Source organism: Macaca thibetana, chromosome 3 (assembly GCF_024542745.1).
Source record: "Macaca thibetana thibetana isolate TM-01 chromosome 3, ASM2454274v1, whole genome shotgun sequence".
NCBI classification, from domain to species: Eukaryota; Metazoa; Chordata; class Mammalia; order Primates; family Cercopithecidae; genus Macaca; species Macaca thibetana.
Window position 1 is genome coordinate 154,063,531 of NC_065580.1, and position 19,603 is coordinate 154,083,133.

Here is a 19,603-nt window from a genome sequence, read left to right on the forward strand (position 1 = left end):
GTAGCCCCTTTGTTTTGGCCAATTTCTCTGATTTGAAATGGCTGTATTTACCCAATGCCTGTACCCCCACTGTATTTAGGAAGTAACTAGTCTGCTTTTGATTTTAGATGCTCATATGTGGAAGGGGCTTGCCTAGTCTCAGATGAGACTTTGGACTGTAGACTTTTGAGTTAATGCTGAAATGAGTTAAGACTTTGGGGGACTGTTGGGAAGGCATGATTGGTTTTGAAATGTGATTGTGAGATTTGGGAGGGGGCAGGGGTGCAATGATATGGTTGGCTGTGTCCCCACCCAAATCTCATCTTGAATTCCCTCGTGTTATAGGAGGGAGCTGGTGGGAGGTAGTTGAATCATGGGGGTAAGTCTTTTCTGTGCTGTTCTCATGACAGTGAATAAGTCTCACGAGATCTGATGGTTTTAAAAAGAGGAGTTCCCCTGCACACATGCTCCTCTCTTTACCTGCTGCCATCCATGTAAGACATGACTTGCTCTTCCTTGCCTTTCACCGTGATTGTGAGGCTTCCCCAGCCATGTGGAACTGTAAGTCCAATTAAACCTCTTTCTTTTGTAAATTGCCCAGTCTTGGGTACGTCTTTATCAGCGGTGTGAAAACAGACTAACACAAGGTGTCAGCCACCCGAGTAGGCCCATTCTCCAAGCTTTCTAAAATGGAAATCTGATCATGTGACTCACATGCTTAAAACTGCCTCTGCCCAACCCTCACCCTCAGGCATCAGCATCCCCTCACTGACCCCCTTCCACACTCCAAGTTGCATAAACAAACCAATCACCACATTTAGTTTCCCCAGCATGCCAGGTTCTACCCTGCCCCTGGGTCCTCCCCAGCCTGACAGCTCTGCCCAGACACACTCCCCTCTCAGCATGGCTAGGTGGGGAACATGCATCACCCACATCACCTTCTCTAGAAAGCCTTCCTGATGAATCTCGCCCACACTGGGGTTAAGTTTGTCCCTGCTGGGTCCTCACACAGCACCCTCTGCTCAGCCCCGCTGTATCTCAGTTGTTTATTTGGACTACAGGTTCCTTAAGGGCCATGGGCCCGTCGTGTTGCATCCCCAACTACCAGCACTGTCTCTGATGTCAATACACACTAAATAAAAATGCTTCCTGAAGCTAATCACTGACATGACACGTTTTTGGACATATAATTTGCTTGACTTCATTGTGCCTGTACCTCCTTGTTCCACTTAAGGCAATTTTAATTTATTTTTGTTTGGTTGATGCACAGTTGACAAAATATTTTGCAATTTTAATTTTTATGATTGTTAGTCAAGTGGTTGCTGGAACATAAGGCTCCCGAGGCCAGGCTCTGTGTCTGAGTCAACCTCCATCCCCACAGAGGTGGTGTCTGCTGGAAGACAGCACTAGTCCTGTGGAGAGATGCTGAAAATGAGTCAGCAGGGCTTTGGGAAACCATCTCTAAGTCCTAGTTTGCTTGGGAAAAATGAAATAAACAGCATATGGGGCCAGGCGTTATGACTCATGCCTGTAATCCCAGCACTTTGGGAGGCTGAGGCAGGAGGATCACTTGAGGTCAGGAATTCGAGACCAGCCTGACCAAAATGGCAAAACCCCATCTCTACTAAAAATACAAAAATTAGCTGGGCATGGTGGCGCATGCCTGTAGTCCCAGCTACTTGGGAGGCTGAGGCAAGAAAATCGCTTGAACCCAGCAGGCAATGGTTGCAGAGAGCCAAGATCACGCCACTGCACTCCAGCTGGGATGACAGAGATTCTGTCTCTTAAAAAAAAAAAAAAAAGGACCGGGTGCAGTGGCTGAAGCCTGTAATCCCAGCACTTTGGAAGGCCGAGACGGGTGGATCACGAGGTCAGGAGATCGAGACCATCCTGGCTAACATGGTGAAACCCTGTCTCTACCAAAAAACTAGCCAAGCGAGGTGGCGGGTACCTGTAGTCCCAGCTACTCTGGAGGCTGACGCAGGAGAATGGCATAAACCCGGGAGGTGAAGCTTGCAGTGAGCTGAGATCCGGCCACTGCACTCCAGCCTGGGTGACAGAGCGAGACTCCGTCTCAAAAAAAAAAAAAAAAAAAAAAAAAAAAAAAAAAAATCAAATACAAAAACTAGCTAAATTAGCTGAGTATGGAGGCTCACACCTATAATTCTAGTACTTTGGGAGGCCGAGGTGGGAGGATCACTTGGGCCCAGAAGTTCAAGACCAGCCTGGGCAACAGAACGAGACCCCATCTCTACAAAAACATTTTTTTAAAAATTAGCTGGGCATGGTAGCTAACTTATATGGCTTTCTATGTAGTTGCACTAGCTTCCACAGAGTTCCAACTAAACAAAATTTGCAGCATACACATGTGGGAAGGGCTATAACAATATAGCCACAACACAGTCAGCCACTTTGTTGGGAGACAATTCTCCATGACAATTTTAAGTCTCACCATCTAGGCTTTCTAAGCAAACTTGGTTAAAGGATGATGGACTTACACACACATCTGGAAAGCTGGCGCCAGTGCACTGTTCAGGAGAGATCGGGACTCCCCAAGTGTTTATGGTCCAGAGGAGGGATGCTATGGGCCTTCCCTGGCCTGCCTTCCACAAGAATCCTGTTAGGTCAGTTCAGCGGGAGCCCCCTTCACCCTGATGTTTCCTCTTAGTAATTTTCCGTCCATGGCCCCCACCCCTGCTCCTAGGTCTCCCCCACTACACAATTCCATTGCAGCAGGCCCTACACCTATCATGATCATCCTGAACAGCCTGCCCTTTGTTTTGCTTTTCTGAGACAAGGTCTTGCTCTGTCACCTAGGCTGGAGTTCAGTGGTGCAATCATGGTGCACTGACTGCAGCCTCGAACCCCTGGACTCAAGTGATCCTCCTGCCTCAGCCTCCCACGGAGCTAGGACTACAGGCTCACACCACCACACTTGGCTAATTTTTAAAATTTTCTGTAGACATGAGGTTTCGCTATGTTGCCCAGGCTGGTCTCAAGCTCCTGGCCTCAAGCTATCATTCTGCCTTCCCTTCCAAAGCACTAAGTGCCTTGACATCTTTAATAAGGTTCAGAATAAGTTTTCCTTTAAAAATATAAACACATAAATGAATAGATGGAGAGAAGAAAAAGCTCTAAAATACAAGAGTTATCTAGTGAGTAGAGGATGACGACAGCTTTCAAACATCACCATCTGGCAACCAGCACAGTAAGCCATTTCAGACAGGAATCATCAATGGATGCTAACACTAGTTTGTGGAAGTATGAGAAACAGGAAATGTACATAATCTCAAAGTACCTGCCACAAGATACATTTCATTTTTTATTTTTTTGAGATGGATTCTTGCTCTATTTCCCAGACTGGAATGCAGTGGCAAGACTCTGGCTCACTGCAACCTCGACCTCCCGGGTTCAAGCGAACCTCATACTTCAGTCTCCTGAGTAGCTAGAACTACAGGCACACACCACCATACCTGGCTAATTTTTACATTTTTTTGTAGACAGGGGTCTCACTGTGTTGCCCAGGCTGGTCTTTAACTCCTGGGCTTAAGCCGTCCTCCCACCTCTGCCTCCCAAAGTGCTGGCATTACAGGGAAGCGCCACAGCACCAGTCTCAAGATACTTATTAATTACAAAGGGAAAACAATGATGCACTGAAAAAGATACACTGTACTGACTTCTGTGCAGTCCTTCCTGAAATGAAAGCTGTGAGTCCAATCCTCAGGACACACCCACGAACCCAAACTGAGAGGCACTCTATAAAGAAACTGTCAAAAATAAAAGTAAACGGCCAGGTACAGTGGTTCACACCTGTAATCCCAGCACTTTGGGAGGCTGAGGCAGGTGGATGACCTGAGGTCAGGAGTTCGAGACCAGCCTGGTCAACATGATGAAACCCCGTCTCTACTAAAAATACAAAAATCAGCCGGCTGTGGTGGCAAGCACCTGTAATCCCAGCTACTGGGGAGGCTGAGGCAGAAGAATTGCTTGAACCCGAGAGGCTGAGGTTGCAGTGAGTCAAGATCGCACCACTGCACTCCAGCCTGGGCAACAGAGCAAGACTCCGTCTCAAAAAAAAAAAAAAAAAAGAAAGAAAAGAAAAGAAACAACAACCAAATGTGGTATGTGATCTTGGTTTCAAAAACAAATGCTGTAAAAGACAACTTAAGGAAATTTGAGATGTGAATATATAGTATTAGATATTATTAGAGATTGTTATTTTGATGGTGTGATAAAGCTATACGCTTATAGCATAAATATCATCATTTTGAGAAGTACGTGCTACAATGTTTAGTTGCATGACCATGATATCCAAAACTTAATTTCAAATGGGTCAACAAAAATACAAACCTAAATAAACCAGGTCCAGATATCAACAACTGTTGAATCTAGGTGGCAGATAATTACGATTCTACTCTTAGATTGTCTTTCAAAATGTTCATAATATGAGGAAAAAGTCAGAATTTCAAAATGTATAGATTGGTAGTCTTTCTCTCTAACAAAACTGGTTAAAATGGTCAGGTACAATGGTACACGCCTGTAATCCTAGCATTTTGGGAAGCCAATGCGGGTGGATCGCTTCAGGCCAGGAGTTCAAGACCAGTCTGGCCAACATGGTGAAACCCCGTCTCTATTAAAAATACAAAAAAAATTAGCTGGGCGAGGTGGTGTGTACCTGTAATCCCAGCTACTCAGGAGGCTGAAGCAGGAGTGTAGCTTGAACCCGGGAGGCGGGGGCTGCAGTGAGCCGAGATCACAGCACTGCACTCCAGGCTAGGCAACACAGCAAGACTCTGTCTCAAAAAAATAAATAAAATTAAAAAATAAAAACTTCTGGCCGGGCGCGGTGGCTCACGCCTGTAATCCCTGCACTTTGGGAGGCCGAGGCGGGCGGATCACGAAGTCAGTAGATCGAGACCATCCTGGCTAACACGGTGAAACCCCGTCTCTACTAAAATACAAAAAATTAGCCGGGCGCAGTGGCGGGCGCCTGTAGTCCCAGCTACTTGGGAGGCTGAGGCAGAAGAATGGCGCGAACCCGGGAGGCAGAGCTTGCAGTGAGCCGAGATGGTGCCACTGCACTCCAGCCTGGGCGACAGAGTGAAGACTCCGCCTCAAAAAATAAATAAATAAAAAAAAATAAAAAAAAATAAAAAACTTCTATATCTGATATATAGGTATAATCACTCTAAAGAAAAACCTTCACATTTGCCTCAAAAGCTTTGAAAACGTGTTTTCCCTTCAACAGATCAGAGAAATTCTAAGCAGGGAATTAAAAGAGAAAAAGGCAACTCTTTAGGACTAACGTATGTTGTTGAGTAAAAATAGGTGGCCAGCCCTCCTACCAGACACCGGAGGCTGGAGAGGAGCTGCCATAGATGGCTCTGCCTGCTCCAGAAGGCACTGTTCACGTGGAAGAGCCATCGGTAAATTCATTCCTATAATTTGTGGAGCTCCTTGCTAAATTCCACTCTCCAGCAAAAGGATAAACCACATTTTGGTAGTAAAACCAACTGGTTCCTGCAATCAGGCAAATGGTTTCCAGCAGAATTTACAAGGTTCATCCTAGCACAACGCCTGAGGCTCCGGGTGACAATCTTGTGCTGAGGGCAGGACCTCTGTCAACCAGCTCAGATACAAGCAGGCCCAGGACAGCATCTGACTAAGTGAAAACTGTCGTTCATGGGGAAAGAACTAGAAACATCCAACTGAAGGATGAGGGCTCAGCAGGTTCATCTTGATCAAAAACCGCTTCTCTCAGCATTACATAAAAACCAAAGGCTGACCTGAGATTTAGAGAAAATCGATTGATCTCTATTTCTTTCCCCGCTTCCACACAAAAAATAAGTTTCTCTGATCTTCAAACTCAAACAACAGTGTCTTAACTTCTTAACATAAAATGGGATTCTAAATTCCCAAAGAATTACCAATCCAATGTACTATAATACCACAGTGTTTAAGCATCAGACACAGTTATTTTATTTCTACAGTTTATTTCAATAGTTTGTTTACTTTATTTCTACAGTTCCACCCAATTAAAAAAAGACACATTATTTATTAAAGTTCCTTGTCACCTTAAGAGCTCTGTCCATACTAAAATGAGGAAGACACAACTCTCCAACCTTCACGTACAGAAATAGAACTCGCTAGTAATTCCAGAAATTAAAAAATTAAAATAATATATCCTTTTCCATGTAGCAATTATTAAATTTAAAACAAAAGCAATGCTCTTTGCTAGCAAAGATGAAGTCAAATCTGGAACTCCACAGGAGTCAGTGCTATGAGTCACATGGCGGTGTAACAGCTTTGGAAAGCAGTCTGACCATATGCGCCTCAGCCATAAAAAAACTTATGCTCATCTCAAAACCACCCGAAGAATATAAGCTTTAGTGTTGTGACTTTAAAGGCCAACAAAAACATGAAAAATGGACAGAACTTAACAAGCTGGCATCTTAATACTTTTAAGTATTCTGGAGGAACAGGGCAAGTTTTTCGGAAAGGAAGCTGATGTTAACAGACTGGCAGAATCCCACCAGGTGGTGGTGTTTTCCTTTGCTCAGATCAGAGGAATGAGCGCGAAGGGAAGTCAGCGGCCAAGCAGTCCAGGGAGACTAAGAAAGGAGGTACAGTAGAAGGGCTGGCGGAGGCCCCAGAAAGGAACCCCTACTCATCAGAGACAATTTCATTATTGCTTTAGTGTCTTTAGCCCCTATGAATGGTTTAGGTTTTAATATTTTAGTGTTTAGCTTCAAAATAATCTACGTATTTGGCATTTAGAGGTGTTGGCAGTATTTAAGAAAATGGCCAATTAATCTTAGATTCTGACCTTGATTGCAATTTATGTGTAATTAAGTTACTAATTATAGACATTTCTTTTTTAGTTAAAAAGTACCAGAGAGAAATGTACTAAGATGGTGAATACTCCCTCATGTATTCGAGTTTACAGATTGCAAACTTCTTAGCACTCTGGGAACACAGCAGTGACAAGAACCAGGTAGTGTCCCCAGGTCTGAGAGCAAAGTCTGAGAACTTGAGATGCACTATGTAAATACTTTTTTTTGTTTTGTTTTTTTGTTTTGAGGCAGAGTCTCATTCTGTCACCCAGACTGGAGTACAGTAACATGATCTCAGCTCACTGCAACCTCCGCCTCCTGGGTTCAAGTGATTCTCCTGCCTCAGCCTCCTGAGTAGCTGGGGTTACTGGCACTCACCACTACGCCTGGCTAATTTTTGTGGGTGTTTTTTTGTTTGTTTGAGACAGTCTCACTCTGTTCCCCATGCTGGAGTGCAACGGCGTGATCTTGGCTCACTGCAACCTCCGCCTCCTGGGTTCAAGCAATTCTCCTGCCTCAGCTTCCCGAGTAGCTGGGATTACAGGCGCCTGCCACCACGCCCAGCTAATTTTTGTATTTTTAGTAGAGATGGGGTTTCACCATGCTGGCCAGGCTGGTCTTGAACTCCTGACCTCGTGACCCACCTGCCTCGGCCTCCCAAAGTGCTGGGATTACAGGTGTGAGCCACCACGCCCGGCCTAATTTTTGTGTTTTTAGTAGAGCTGGGGTTTCATCATATTGGCCAGGCTGGTCTCAAACTCCTGACCTAAAGTGATCCGCCCACCTCAGTCTCCCAAAGTGCTAGGATGACAGGCGTGAGCCACTGCTCCTGGCCAATAATCTTAAATCATCATATTTACTTGGTTTTATTTAGGCCGGGCGCAGTGGCTCACGCCTGTATCCCAGCACTTTGGGAGGCCAAGGTGGGCAGATCACGAGGTCAGGAAATCGAGACCATCTTGGCTGACACGGTGAAACCCCGTCTCTACTAAAAATACAAAAAGTTAGCCAGACGTGGTGGCGGGCACCTGTAGTCCCAGCTACTTGGGAGGCTGAGGCAGGAGAATGGCGGGAACCCAGGAGGCAGAGGTTGTAGTGAGCCAAGATTGTGCCACTGCACTTCAGCCTGGGAGACAGCAAGACTCCATCTTAAAAAAAAAAAAAAAAAAAAAAAAAAGGAAGGTTTTACTTGTATGGTCAGATACATACAGTGCTTATAATGTATAAAGGTATTTAAGTTGTAAATGGAAGTATCATTAAAAATTTTATATTTGGGCTGGGCGTGGTGGCTCACGCCTATAATCCCGGCACTTTGGGAGGCCAAGGCAGGTGGATCACTTGAGGTCAGGAGTTCGAGACCAGCCTGGCCAACATGGTGAAACTCCGTCTCTACTAAAAATACAAAAACTGGCTGGGCGCAGTGGCTCACGCCTGTAATCCCAACACTTTGGGAAGCTGAGGTGGGCGGATCACAAGGTCAGGAGTTAGAGACCAACCTGGCCAACGTGGTGAAACCCTGTCTCTACTAAAAAAAAAAAAAAATACAAAAATCAGCAGGGGATGGTGGTTTGGGTCTGTAATCCCAGCTACTTAGGAGGCTGAGGCAAGAGAATTGCTTCAACCCTGGAGGCGGAGGCTGCAGTGAGCTGAGATTGCGTCACTGCACTCCAGCCTAGGCAACAGAGCAAGACTCCGTCTCAATAAAAAAAAAAAATAAATAAATAAATATAAAGATATATTTGGTCTGATCAATTTAAGTTGTTCAAAGACTGTCTTAAAGGTGAAAGTTAAAACTTACTAAATTTGGCTGGGCACGGTGGCTCACACATGTAATCCAGCATTTTGGGAGGCTGAGGCAGGCAGATCACTTGGGGCCAGGAGTTTGAGACCAGCCTGGCCACCACGGTGAGACCCCATTGCTATTAAAATACAAAAATTAGCCAGGTGTGGTATTGTGCCTGTCGTCCCAGCTACTTGGGGGGCTGAGGAGGGAGGAAGGCTTGAGCCAGGGAGGCGGAAGTTGCGGTGAGCTGAGATCAGGCCACTGCACACCAGTGTGGGTGACAGAGAAAGGCTCTGCCTCAAAAAAGCTTTTCTAAACTTTATAAAGAGAATAAAATTAGCAACTTCCATATAAAATAGAGGAAAACCAAGCCTGTAACTCTCTACATTAATAAATGTTGATTTTAAAATAACCTTAAATAATCTTTTCTGTGTCAAAGCCTTATTTTAAAGGGCATTAAAAACTTTTAGCAAGAAAATCTAGATGCTAAAGATTTTTCAAATTCACAATAACAAAAAATGGAAACAAAACTACCCATCCATCGACAGGGAACAGGGAAGTCAACTGCACTCATCCATCGTGCGATCACAAGACACGAGGCAGAGTGGGAAAGAGTCTGAGGTCACCGTCCAGTGAGAAGGCAGAGCACGCAACTCTACACATGCTTCACAGAGCCCTTCACTCATTTCACAAATATTTACTGAATGTCTTCTTTATGCCTGGCTGTTCTAACTGCTGAGGATAGAGCAGCAAACAAAACAATGTCTCTGCTATCAAGAAACAATTTATTTTATTCTGAGACAGAGTCTCACTCTGTCACCCATGCAGGAATGGAGTGGCACATTCATGGCTCACTGTGGCCACAACCTCCCAGGCTCAAGTGATCCTCCCACCTCAGCCTCCTTAGTAGCTAGGACTACAGGCATGTGTCACCAAGCCCAGCTAATTTTTGTATTTTTTACAGAGACAGTGTCTCACTATGTTGCCCAGGCTGGCCTCAAACTCCTGGGCTCAAGTGATCCTCATGCCTCGGCTTCCCAAAGTGCTGGGATCACAGGCATGAGCCGCCATGCTTGACCAACTTTATAACAACTTTTTATATGTATTTATGGACTCACCTGGGGAAAAGAGCCATCATTATAATAACAGATCATCCCTTCTCTGAGCATGGATCTTCTTCATTTACTGAGACCCGTACCTTCGTCCATGATTAAATCTGATGGTCTTCTTTCTGGAGGTCTTCTTAGATTAATTCCTAAACACTTTATGGGTTTTCTGGTTACTGTCTCAAGAGCAGTTACAGTTTCTGGTGGGTTGCCAGTAGAAGTATCACTGGTTTGTGTAGACTGACCTTGTATCTGGCAACTGTTCTGGATCCTCCTGTGGTTCTAACAGTTTACGGAGATTCCACTGGTTTTCTCAGTAAACGTTATCATCTATAAATCACGCAGATATGGTCGGGCGCAGTGGCTCACACCTGTAATCCTAACACTTTGGGAGGCTGAGGCAGGTGGATCACTTGAGGTCCGGAATTTGAAACCAGCCTGGCCAACATAGCGAAACCCCATCTCTACTAAAAAATACAAAAAAATTAGCCGGGCGTGGAGGCGCATGCCTGCAATCACAGCTACTCGGGAGGCTGAGGCAGGAGAATGGCGTGAATCTGGGAGGTGGAGGTTGCAGTGAGCCAAGATCATGCCACTGCCTTCCAGTCTGGGCGACAGAACAAGACTCTGTCTCAAATAAATAAATAAATAATAAACAAGGCAGATATAATCTCTTTTTTTTTTTTTTTTTTTTTTGAGACTGAGTCTGGCTCTGTCGCCCAGGCTGGAGTGCAGTGGCCGGATCTCAGCTCACTGCAAGCTCCGCCTCCCGGGTTTATGCCATTCTCCTGCCTCAGCCTCCGGAGTAGCTGGGACCACAGGCGCCCATCACCTCGCCCGGCTAGTTTTTTGTATTTTTTAGTAGAGACGGGGTTTCACCGTGTTAGCCAGGATGGTCTCGATCTCCTGACCTTGTGATCCGCCCGTCTCAGCCTCCCAAAGTGCTGGGATTACAGGCTTGAGCCACCGCGCCCGGCTGCAGATATAATCTCAATCAAACTTCCTCAAAAATAAATAAAATAAAATAAAATAAAATAAAACAAAACAAAACTGCTCTCAAATGTAAATAGAGAAATAAAGGTCTGTGAGTAGCTAGGTTACCCTTGAAAGAGCTAAGAGGCCGGATGCAGTGGCTCCCGACTGTAATCCTAGCACGGTGGGAGGATTGTTTGAGTTCAGGAGTTCAAGACCAACCTGGGCAACATAGTGAGACCTTATCTCTACTAAAAATCAAAAAATTTAGCTGGGCGTGGTGGCACGTGTCTATAGTCCCAGCTGCTTGAGAGGCTGAGGCAGGGGGATCACTTGAGTCCAGGAGGTCGAGACTGAAGTGAGCCATGATCATACCACTGTACTCCAGCCTGGGAGACAAAGGGAGACCCTGCCTTACCTTTAAAAAAAAAAAAAAAAAAAAAAGGCTGGGCGCGGTGGCTCTCGCCTGTAATCCCAGCACTTTGAGTGGCTGAGTCGGGCAGATCACCTGAGGTCAGGAGTCTGAGACCAGCCTGGCCAACATGGTGAAACCCCGTGTCTACTAAAAATACAAAAATTAGCCAGGCATGGTGGCGCGCACCTGTAATCCCAGCTACTCTGGAGGCTGAGGCAGGAGAATCACTTGAACCCAGGAAGCGGACACTGCAGTGAGCCCAGATTGCACCATTGCACTCCAGCCTGGGCAACAGAACAAGACTCCATCTCAAAAAGGAAAAAAAAAAAGAGTTAACGAATACCAAATTTTAAAATATACTACAAGGCCACAGTAACAGCAAAAAAAAAAAGTGGGTATCCACACAGGTATGGACCTACAGGCCAAGGGAGCAGGAGAATTAAGGCAGTAGACTTGCCAGGGCTTTTTAAATGCCAAAAATGCATAAAGTTTTAGAATTGTGATGTTTTTACAAAAATCTCTTTGAACACAACCACTTCCACAAACCAAAGGTGCTGGTGGAATAGTCAACAGGAGTGGGGCCAGTCTCGCTTCCTCCCGCCTAACCCCGCAGCAGGGCCGCGTGGAGGCCCGGCACAGCCACTCAAGGTGCCTGGAAGCTCGGCCTGTGAGTCCTGTTGACCAAGGCCATGCAGAGGCGAGACGCACATTCGCTCAGTCAGCGTTTTGAGTGTCAGGAGAAGAATGGGGCTTCGTGAGGGGAGGAAAGGGGCAGTGAGGGCAGACAGAGCCGCATCCACTACACGCCAAGGCCAGTGTGTCCCCCAACTCTCTGGCATTTCTCCCATCGAGACACGAGGTCTTTGTCCCTTCCTCTACAATCTAGGCTGACCTGAGTGACTCATCTGAGAACAAGAGAACGCAGTGGAAATGATGCTGTGCGACTCCAGGAGAGCTGGGTCAGAAAAGGCGAGGAGGCTTCCATCTTGTTCATAGTGACACTCCCTTCTGGAGCCCTGAGCACCCATGTGAGAAGTCCGACTACCAGGAAGCCCCAGGCAGTGAGGAAGCCCCCTCATGATACAAAGGAGCCCCCAACGCTGTGAGGAAGCCACTGTTATGAGAAAGTCCTGAATGCTGTGAGGAAGCCCCCAGTGCTATTCGGGAACCCCCAATACTGTGAGGGAGCCCCCCTGTGATATAAAGGAAGCCCCTCAATGCTTGAGGAAGCCCTCCCCAATGACATAAAGGAAGCCCCAGTGCTATGAGGAACCCCCCAGTGCTGTGATGAGCCCCCAGGGCTGTGAGTGACGCCCCCAGTGCTGTGAGGAACCCCCAGTGCTGTGAGGAACCCTCCCAGAGCTGTGAGAGACTCCCCAGTGCTGAGGGACCCCCAGTGCTGTGAGGAACCCCAAGTGTTGTGAGGAACCTCCCAGTGCTGTGAGGACCCCCAGTGCTGTGAGGAACCCCCAGTGCTGTGAGGAACCTCCCAGTGCTGTGAGTGACCCCCCCAGTGCTGTGAGTGACCCCCCCAGTGCTGTGAGGAACCCCCAGTGCTGTGAGGAACTCCCAGTGCTGTGAGTGACCCCCACAGTGCTGTGAGGAACTCCCAGTGCTGTGAGTGACCCCCCTAGTGCTGTGAGGAACTCCCAGTGCTGTGAGTGACCCCCCCCAGTGCTGTGAGGAACTCCCAGTGCTGTGAGTGACCCCCCCAGTGCTGTGAGGAACTCCCAGTGCTGTGAGTGACCCCCCCAGTGCTGTGAGGAACCCCCAGTGCTGTGAGGAACTCCCAGTGCTGTGAGTGACCCCCCCAGTGCTGTGAGGAACTCCCAGTGCTGTGAGTGACCCCCCCAGTGCTGTGAGGAACCCCCAGTGCTGTGAGGGACCCCCTCAGTGCTGTGAGGGACCCCCTCAGTGCTCTGAGGAACCCCCAGTGCTGTGAGGAACCCCCAGTGCTGTGAAGGACCCCCTCAGTGCTGTGAGGAACCCCCAGTGCTGTGAGGGACCCCCTCAGTGCTGTGAGGGACCCCCAGTGCTGTGAGGAACCCCCAGTGCTGTGAGGAACCCCCAGTGCTGTGAGGGACCCCCTCAGTGCTGTGAGGAACCCCCAGTGCTGTGAGGGACCCCCTCAGTGCTGTGAGGAACCCCCAGTGCTGTGAAGACCTCCTCTATCTGTGAGGAAGCCCAGGTCCTATGATGGCTGCACACGGGTGCTCTGGTCAACATCTCCAGCTCGTGTTCCAGCTGACAGATTTCAGAAAGCGCCTCCAGAAGACACCATTCCTCAGTCATGACATCACCCCCAGCCGCTGAGTCGTCCCAGCTGAGGACACAGACCTCCTGGAGGAGAGACGGCCACTTCCTGTTCCCTCTCCATATTCCTGGTTCACAGAATTTGTCCACATAATAAAATGGTTTTTTGCTACTAATAGTGTGACCGGGGGTTCACACTAGTCATAACCAGACTACTCCAGAAGGCGCAGATAGGTTCACTGTCCTTGTTTCGCTGGTGAGGAGACAGATGGATCACAGGCTGGGGAACTTCAGTCTGTCCAGCTCAAAGCCCTGACATTTCTTCTACACAACCTGACCTCTGATGATAAAATAATTGTGCTTCTAAGATAAGGTCGAACTCACAAGCACGGGACACTTGTCAACAATCTGTACAACTCTGGTGCCTGCAACAGTGAATTACATCAATTCAACCTATGAATTATGGCATTATTCAAAATGGGAAACACAGAGTGAGCTGAGGAAGCAGGCGGTCCATGAGGCAAGCACCATGAAAGACGCTCAGCTATGACCAGGATGCAGCTTCCAAAGCCACACATGTGTCACATGCTCTGCAAACATTAACCAGGGTCTGAAGAAAGCAATGTCCTGTGGCTTACTTGTGTAGTGCATCTCCCAGCAATAGCGACGGTTTGGAAGCTGAGTGCAGTGGCATGATCCAGCTTGGGGGACAGAGCAAGATCCCATCTCAAAAAGGAAGTGTAAGTCAGTAAATACATAAATAAGTAAAAATGTTATTACTAACAATTCACGCACTAAAAACTGCCCAGGGTTTCTTTTTAGTTATTTTGTCTTTAGGATTTACCCTGCTAGGATGTACAATACAATTTGGTTTTTTGGGGTTTTTTTTGTGAGACGGAGTCTTGCTCTGTCGCCCAGGCTGGAGTGCAGTGGCACCATCTCGGCTCACTGCAAGCTCCGCCTCCTGCCTCAGCCTCCCGAGTAGCTGGGACTACAGGCGCCTGCCACCAGGCCCGGCTAATTTTTTTTGTATTTTTAGTGGAGACAGGGTTTCACCGTGTTAGCCAGGATGGTCTCAATCTCCTGACCTCGTGATCCGCCTGCCGCGATCTCCCAAAGTGCTGGGATTACAGGCGTGAGCCACCGCGCCCGGCCAATACAATTTGAAGTCACCTGAAATAATTCCTTTCTGTATAGTTAAGCCACCAACTCAATTTGTGGTTTGATTATTTTTATTCATTTTGCTTTCAGTTTTTTGTTTTTTTCTTTCTTTTTTTCTTTTTTTTGTAGAGACGGGGTCTGGCTGTTTCCCAGGCTGGTCTCGAACTCTTGGCTTCAAGCAATCCTCCCACCTTGGCCTCCCAAAATGCTGGGATTACAGGTGTGAGTCACAGTACCCGGCTGCTTTCAATTTTTAGAGACTACTTCTCCCCAACTTTTGACCTCATTTTATTTTAAAACTGTATTAAAACAGCCATATAGGTTTTTTTTGGTTTTGTTTTGTTTTGTTTTGTTTTTTTGAGACAGGGTCTGGCTCTGTCGCCCAGGCTGGAGTGCAGTGGCACCATCTGGCTCACTGCAGCCTCAACGTCCCTCATTCAAGCGATTCTCCCACCTCAGCCCCAGAGTAGCTGGAACCACAGGCACACAACACCACACCCAGCTTATTTTTGTATTTTTTGTAGAGACAGGGTTTTGCCATGTTGCCCAGGCTAGCCTCAAACTCCTGAGCTCAAGCAATCTGCCCTCCTCGGCCTCCCAAAGTGCTAGGATTACAGGTGTGAGCCACCATGCCTACCCATGATTATTAACTATACCTGTAAATGATATGTTAATATCCCTCTATCTAATGCTTCTGCCTTGTCTAACATTTTAAATCTCCCTTTTGGCCAGGGGCAGTGGCTCACGACTATAATCCTAGCATTTTGGGAGGCTAAGGCAGGCAGATTACTTGAGTTCAGGAGTTCGAGACCAGTCTGGCCAATGTGGTGAAACCCCATCTCTACTAAAAACGCAAAAATTAGCCAGGCAGGCCGGGCGCGGTGGCTCACGCCTGTAATCCCAGCACTTTGGAAGGCCGAGGCGGGCGGATCACAAGGTCAGCAGATCGAGACCATGGTGAAACCCCGTCTCTACTAAAAATAGAAAAAATTAGCCGGGCGCAGTGGCGGGCGCCTGTAGTCCCAGCTACTCGGGAGGCTGAGGCCGGAGAATGGCGTGAACCCGGGAGGCGGAGCCTGCAGTGAGCCAAGATTGCGCCACTGCACTCCAGCCTGGGCGACAGAGAGAGACTCCGTCTCAAAAAAAAAAAAAAAAAATTAGCCAGGCGTCATGGCATGCGCCTGTAATCCCAGCTACTCAGGAGGCTGAGGCTTGAGAGAATCGCTTGAACGCGGGAGGTGGAGGTCACAGTGCATCAAGATCACACCATTGCACTCCAGCCAGGGTGACAGAGCGAGACTGACTCAAAAAAAAAAAAAAAAAAAAAAAAAAAAAAAACTGAAACAGAAACATAAATTTAAGTAATCAAGTAAATACATCCCCAGGCAATGTTATCCTGACCAGTCAAAAGGTCCATGAGAAAACTGTCACAAAAGCACTGAAAAAAAGAGGTTGGGGATAGGCCGGGCCCAGTGGCCTACACCTGTAAGCCCAGCACTTTGGAAGCCCAAGGTGGGAATACTGCTTGAGTCCAGGAGTTCAAAACCAGCAAAATAGTGAGACTCTTTATCAAAAAAAAAGAAAACAAAAAAACAAAATTTGGAAATTATTCAGTCCCTTTTTTTATTCCATTTACAGAGGAAATGAGGAAAGAAACATCAAACAGAAAAAGGAAGAGATGAGGGAGATCTACAAAGAAGTCCTGAGAAGCTAAAGACCAGTGAGGGGGTTCTCATCCAGCCCGCAGGGTCCCCAGCCTGTAGACCCTGACCAGTGTCCCAGAGACCAGGCCCCCTCTCATCAACCCACTCTGCTCCTGGGCCAGCCCTGACCAAGGAGCCTGCCCTGCTGTCCCAGCGGCCGGGGGGGCTCAGCACAATTGCTCTCAGTGAAGCACGGGAGCCACCGGAAAGAATCTGACCTTCCATGGTGACACTCAGCAAACCATGTCCCAGTGCTCAATGGGAACTAGCCCCTGAAGCAGAGTTCTAGACTTCAGCTGTTAGAACTACTCACATAGATTCCTTTCTAATTCTCATGGTGAGTTAAGAGCTATTTCTTTAGGCTCGACTTTTACACAGACAACACTGTATGCCAATCACAGCGAGGCATGAGTCAGCTGCAGGAGAGTAGCTCACCAAATCCCCACGTGTTTTTCGTATCTCCCAACAGTTTTGCTATTTGATTCTATTTAGATCCAGACCAACTTTGATTTGGTTCAAGTAAGAACTGAAGGCTGGTCGGGCACCATGGTTCACGCCTGTAATCCCAGCACTTTGGGAGGCTGAGGCGGGCGGATCACGAGGTCAGGAGATTGAGACCAGCCTAGCTAACATAGTGAAACCCTGTCTCTACTAAAAATACAAAAATTAGCTGGGTGTGGTGGCAGGTGCCTGTAGTCTCAGCTACTTAAGAGGCTGAGGCAGGAGAATCACTTGAACCTGGGAGGCAAAGGTTGCAGTGAGCTGAGACTAGGCCATTGCACTCCAGCCTGGGTGACAGAGTGAGACTCCATCTCAAAAAAAAAAGAACTGAAGGGGTGGCAGGTGTGACCAGCAAAAATTTTCTGTAAAGGGCCAGAAGGTAAATATTTCAGGTTTGTGGGTCACATACTGTCTGTATTACATATGCTTTCTTTACAGCTCTTTAAAAATGTAGAAACCATTCTCAGTCCTAGGGCCATACAAAACAAGGTTAGTGGGATCTGGCCCATAGGCCTGTGGTTTGCCAATCCCTGACCAAAATTATAGCTGTTCAAAGAGATGTGATACTTTTTTAAAAATCTGACTACACTTTCTTTTCCTCTCTCTAGTACCCAGAGGAGTCAGAAAATCTGAGTATACTTTTTTTTGAGATGGAGTTTAGCTTTTGTTGCCCAGGCTGGAGTGTAATGCTACAATCTAGGCTCACTGCAACACTCCAACCTCCCAGGTTCAAGTGATTCTCCTGCCTCAGCTGGAATTACAGGTATGCGCCACCACACCCAGCTGATTTTGTATTTTTAGTAGAGACAGGGTTTCTCTATGTTGGTCAGGCTGGTCTTGAACTCCCGACCTCAGGTGATCCGCCCACTTTGGCCTCCCAAAGCGCTGGGATTGCAGGCATGAGCCACCGCACCTGGCCCGAGTATACTTCTTTTTTTTTTTTTTCCGGAGTCTGACTCTGTCGCCCAGGCTGGAGTGCAGTGGTGCGATCTCAGCTCATTGCAAGCTCCGCCTCCCAGGTTCACGCCATTCTCCTGCCTCGGCCTCCCGAGTAGCTGGGACTACAGGCGCCCGCCACCTCGCCTGGCTAATTTTTTGTATTTTTAGTGGAGACAGAGTTTCACCTTGTTAGCCAGGATGGTCTCGATCTCCTGACCTCGTGATCCACCCGCCTCAGCCTCCCATAGTGCTGGGATTACAGGCGTGAGCCACCATGCCCGGCCCATACTTCTTTAAATCCATCTAAAATGTGCTCTCTAACTCAGTTTGGTGACACTATCCTGTGTAATGTAATATACTAGACACTGCCATGCTGGAGGAGTCCACACAGCCCCATCCCCCTTGCCAGGTGCCACGCCTAGCAGAGGACCATCTCCCCCAGTGCCACCTCCTAGCTGCTACCCAGAGCAGTGTTGACTAATGAGCAGCCACAATTCCACTGGAAATTCTAGGGTAATTCCAGTTCTAGCAAACAGTAACACTGAGGCATTTATAAAACCAGAAAACGACTGAAGACAACACAACAGTCAGATCCAGAGACTGCATTTCTAGGTGCTGTGTTTGTTACCAGTCCTCCCAAAATACCTTCTCCAGGACACCTTTTAGGACACTAACTATACATCATGACAGTTGAGTGAGTTTTCATTTTGTGTGTGAGAAGTTTTAGGCACCTGTGGTTCAGAAACCACAAGCCAGTTGTCCATCTGTCTTCCACCCTGGCTTCCACAGCTCCTATTCCAAAGAGGTGTTCAGTCAATAAATGACTCATTCTGAGGAAAACATTTGTGAAGAAATCTTTTTTTTTTTTTTTTTGAGATGGAGTCTCACTCTGTTGCCCAGGCTGGAGTGCAGTGGCACAATCTCAGCTCACTGCAATCTTCGCCCCCCAGGCTCAAGGGATTCTCCTACCTCAGCCTCCCAAGTAGCTGGGATTACAGGCGCCTGCCACTGTGCCTGGCTATTTTTTGTATTTTTAGTAGACGGAGTTTCACCATCTTAACCAGGAATGTCTTGAACTCCTGACTTTGTGATCCACCCACCTCAGCCTCCCAAAGTGCTGGGATTACAGGCATGAGCCACCGCACCTGGCACAAAGAAGGTTTGAGGAGGTATCATTTGAAGTGTAATAGTCAAATACAATCATAGATCATAAATCCTGTTAAAATTTGTATCAAAAAGTATTTCTAACCCAAAGGTCCACATATGTCCCCTAAAGACATGACAAAATTCTAGTATCAAAGGCATTTTACATTTTAATGGTTTTGTAAATTTTTTTTTTTTCCCCTGAGACAGAGCCTCACCTGTTGCCCAGGCAGGACTGCAATGGCACGATTTCGGCTCACTGCAATCTCCACCTCCCAGGTTCAAGCAATTCTCCTGCCTCAGTCTCCTGAGTAGCTGGAATTACAGGCACCCGCCACCACGCCCGGCTAATTTTTTGTATTTTTAGGAGAGATGGGGTTTTGCCATGTTGACCAGGCTGGTCTCAAACTCCTGGTCTCAAGTCATCCGCCTGCCTCAGTCTCCCAAAGTGCTAGGATTACAGGCGTGAGCCACCACGGCCAGCCTGCAATTTGTTTTAATAGACTCTGAGCCGGATGGTCTGTCACAACTGGTAAATTTAAATTCACATCAAAGCTTTAAGACCCCAGCCGGACACAGTGGCTCACGCCTGTAATCCCAGCATTGTGGGAAGCCGAGGTAGGCAGCAGATCAGGAGTTCAAGACCAGCCTGGCCAACATGGCAAAACCCCGTCTCTACTAAAAATACAAAAATGAGCCGGGTGTGGTGCCTTGCACCTGTAATCCCAGCTACTCTGGAGGCTGAGGTTGGAGAATCACTTGAACCCAGGAGGTGGAGATTGCAGTGAGCCGAGATCACACCCGTGCACTCCAAC

General features: G+C 47.4%; 1 protein-coding gene across 4 annotated transcripts in view; it reads right to left on the reverse strand.

Annotated features, from left to right (window-relative positions):
- Positions 1-19,603, reverse strand: part of PKNOX1 (PBX/knotted 1 homeobox 1) — a 69,048-nt gene that overhangs the window by 37,287 nt on the left and 12,158 nt on the right. The window contains exons 1-2 of one of the 4 annotated variants that reach the window (XM_050784449.1): positions 9,714-10,385; positions 4,655-4,772 (exon numbers count right to left, since the gene is read on the reverse strand). The exons of 2 other annotated variants lie outside the window; for them this stretch is intronic. The gene's annotated coding sequence lies outside the window, so the exon portion shown is untranslated. Of the gene's footprint in view, positions 1-4,654; positions 4,773-9,713; positions 10,386-19,603 lie in introns of those variants that run through there. One more of the 4 variants, XM_050784450.1, reaches the window with a different exon arrangement.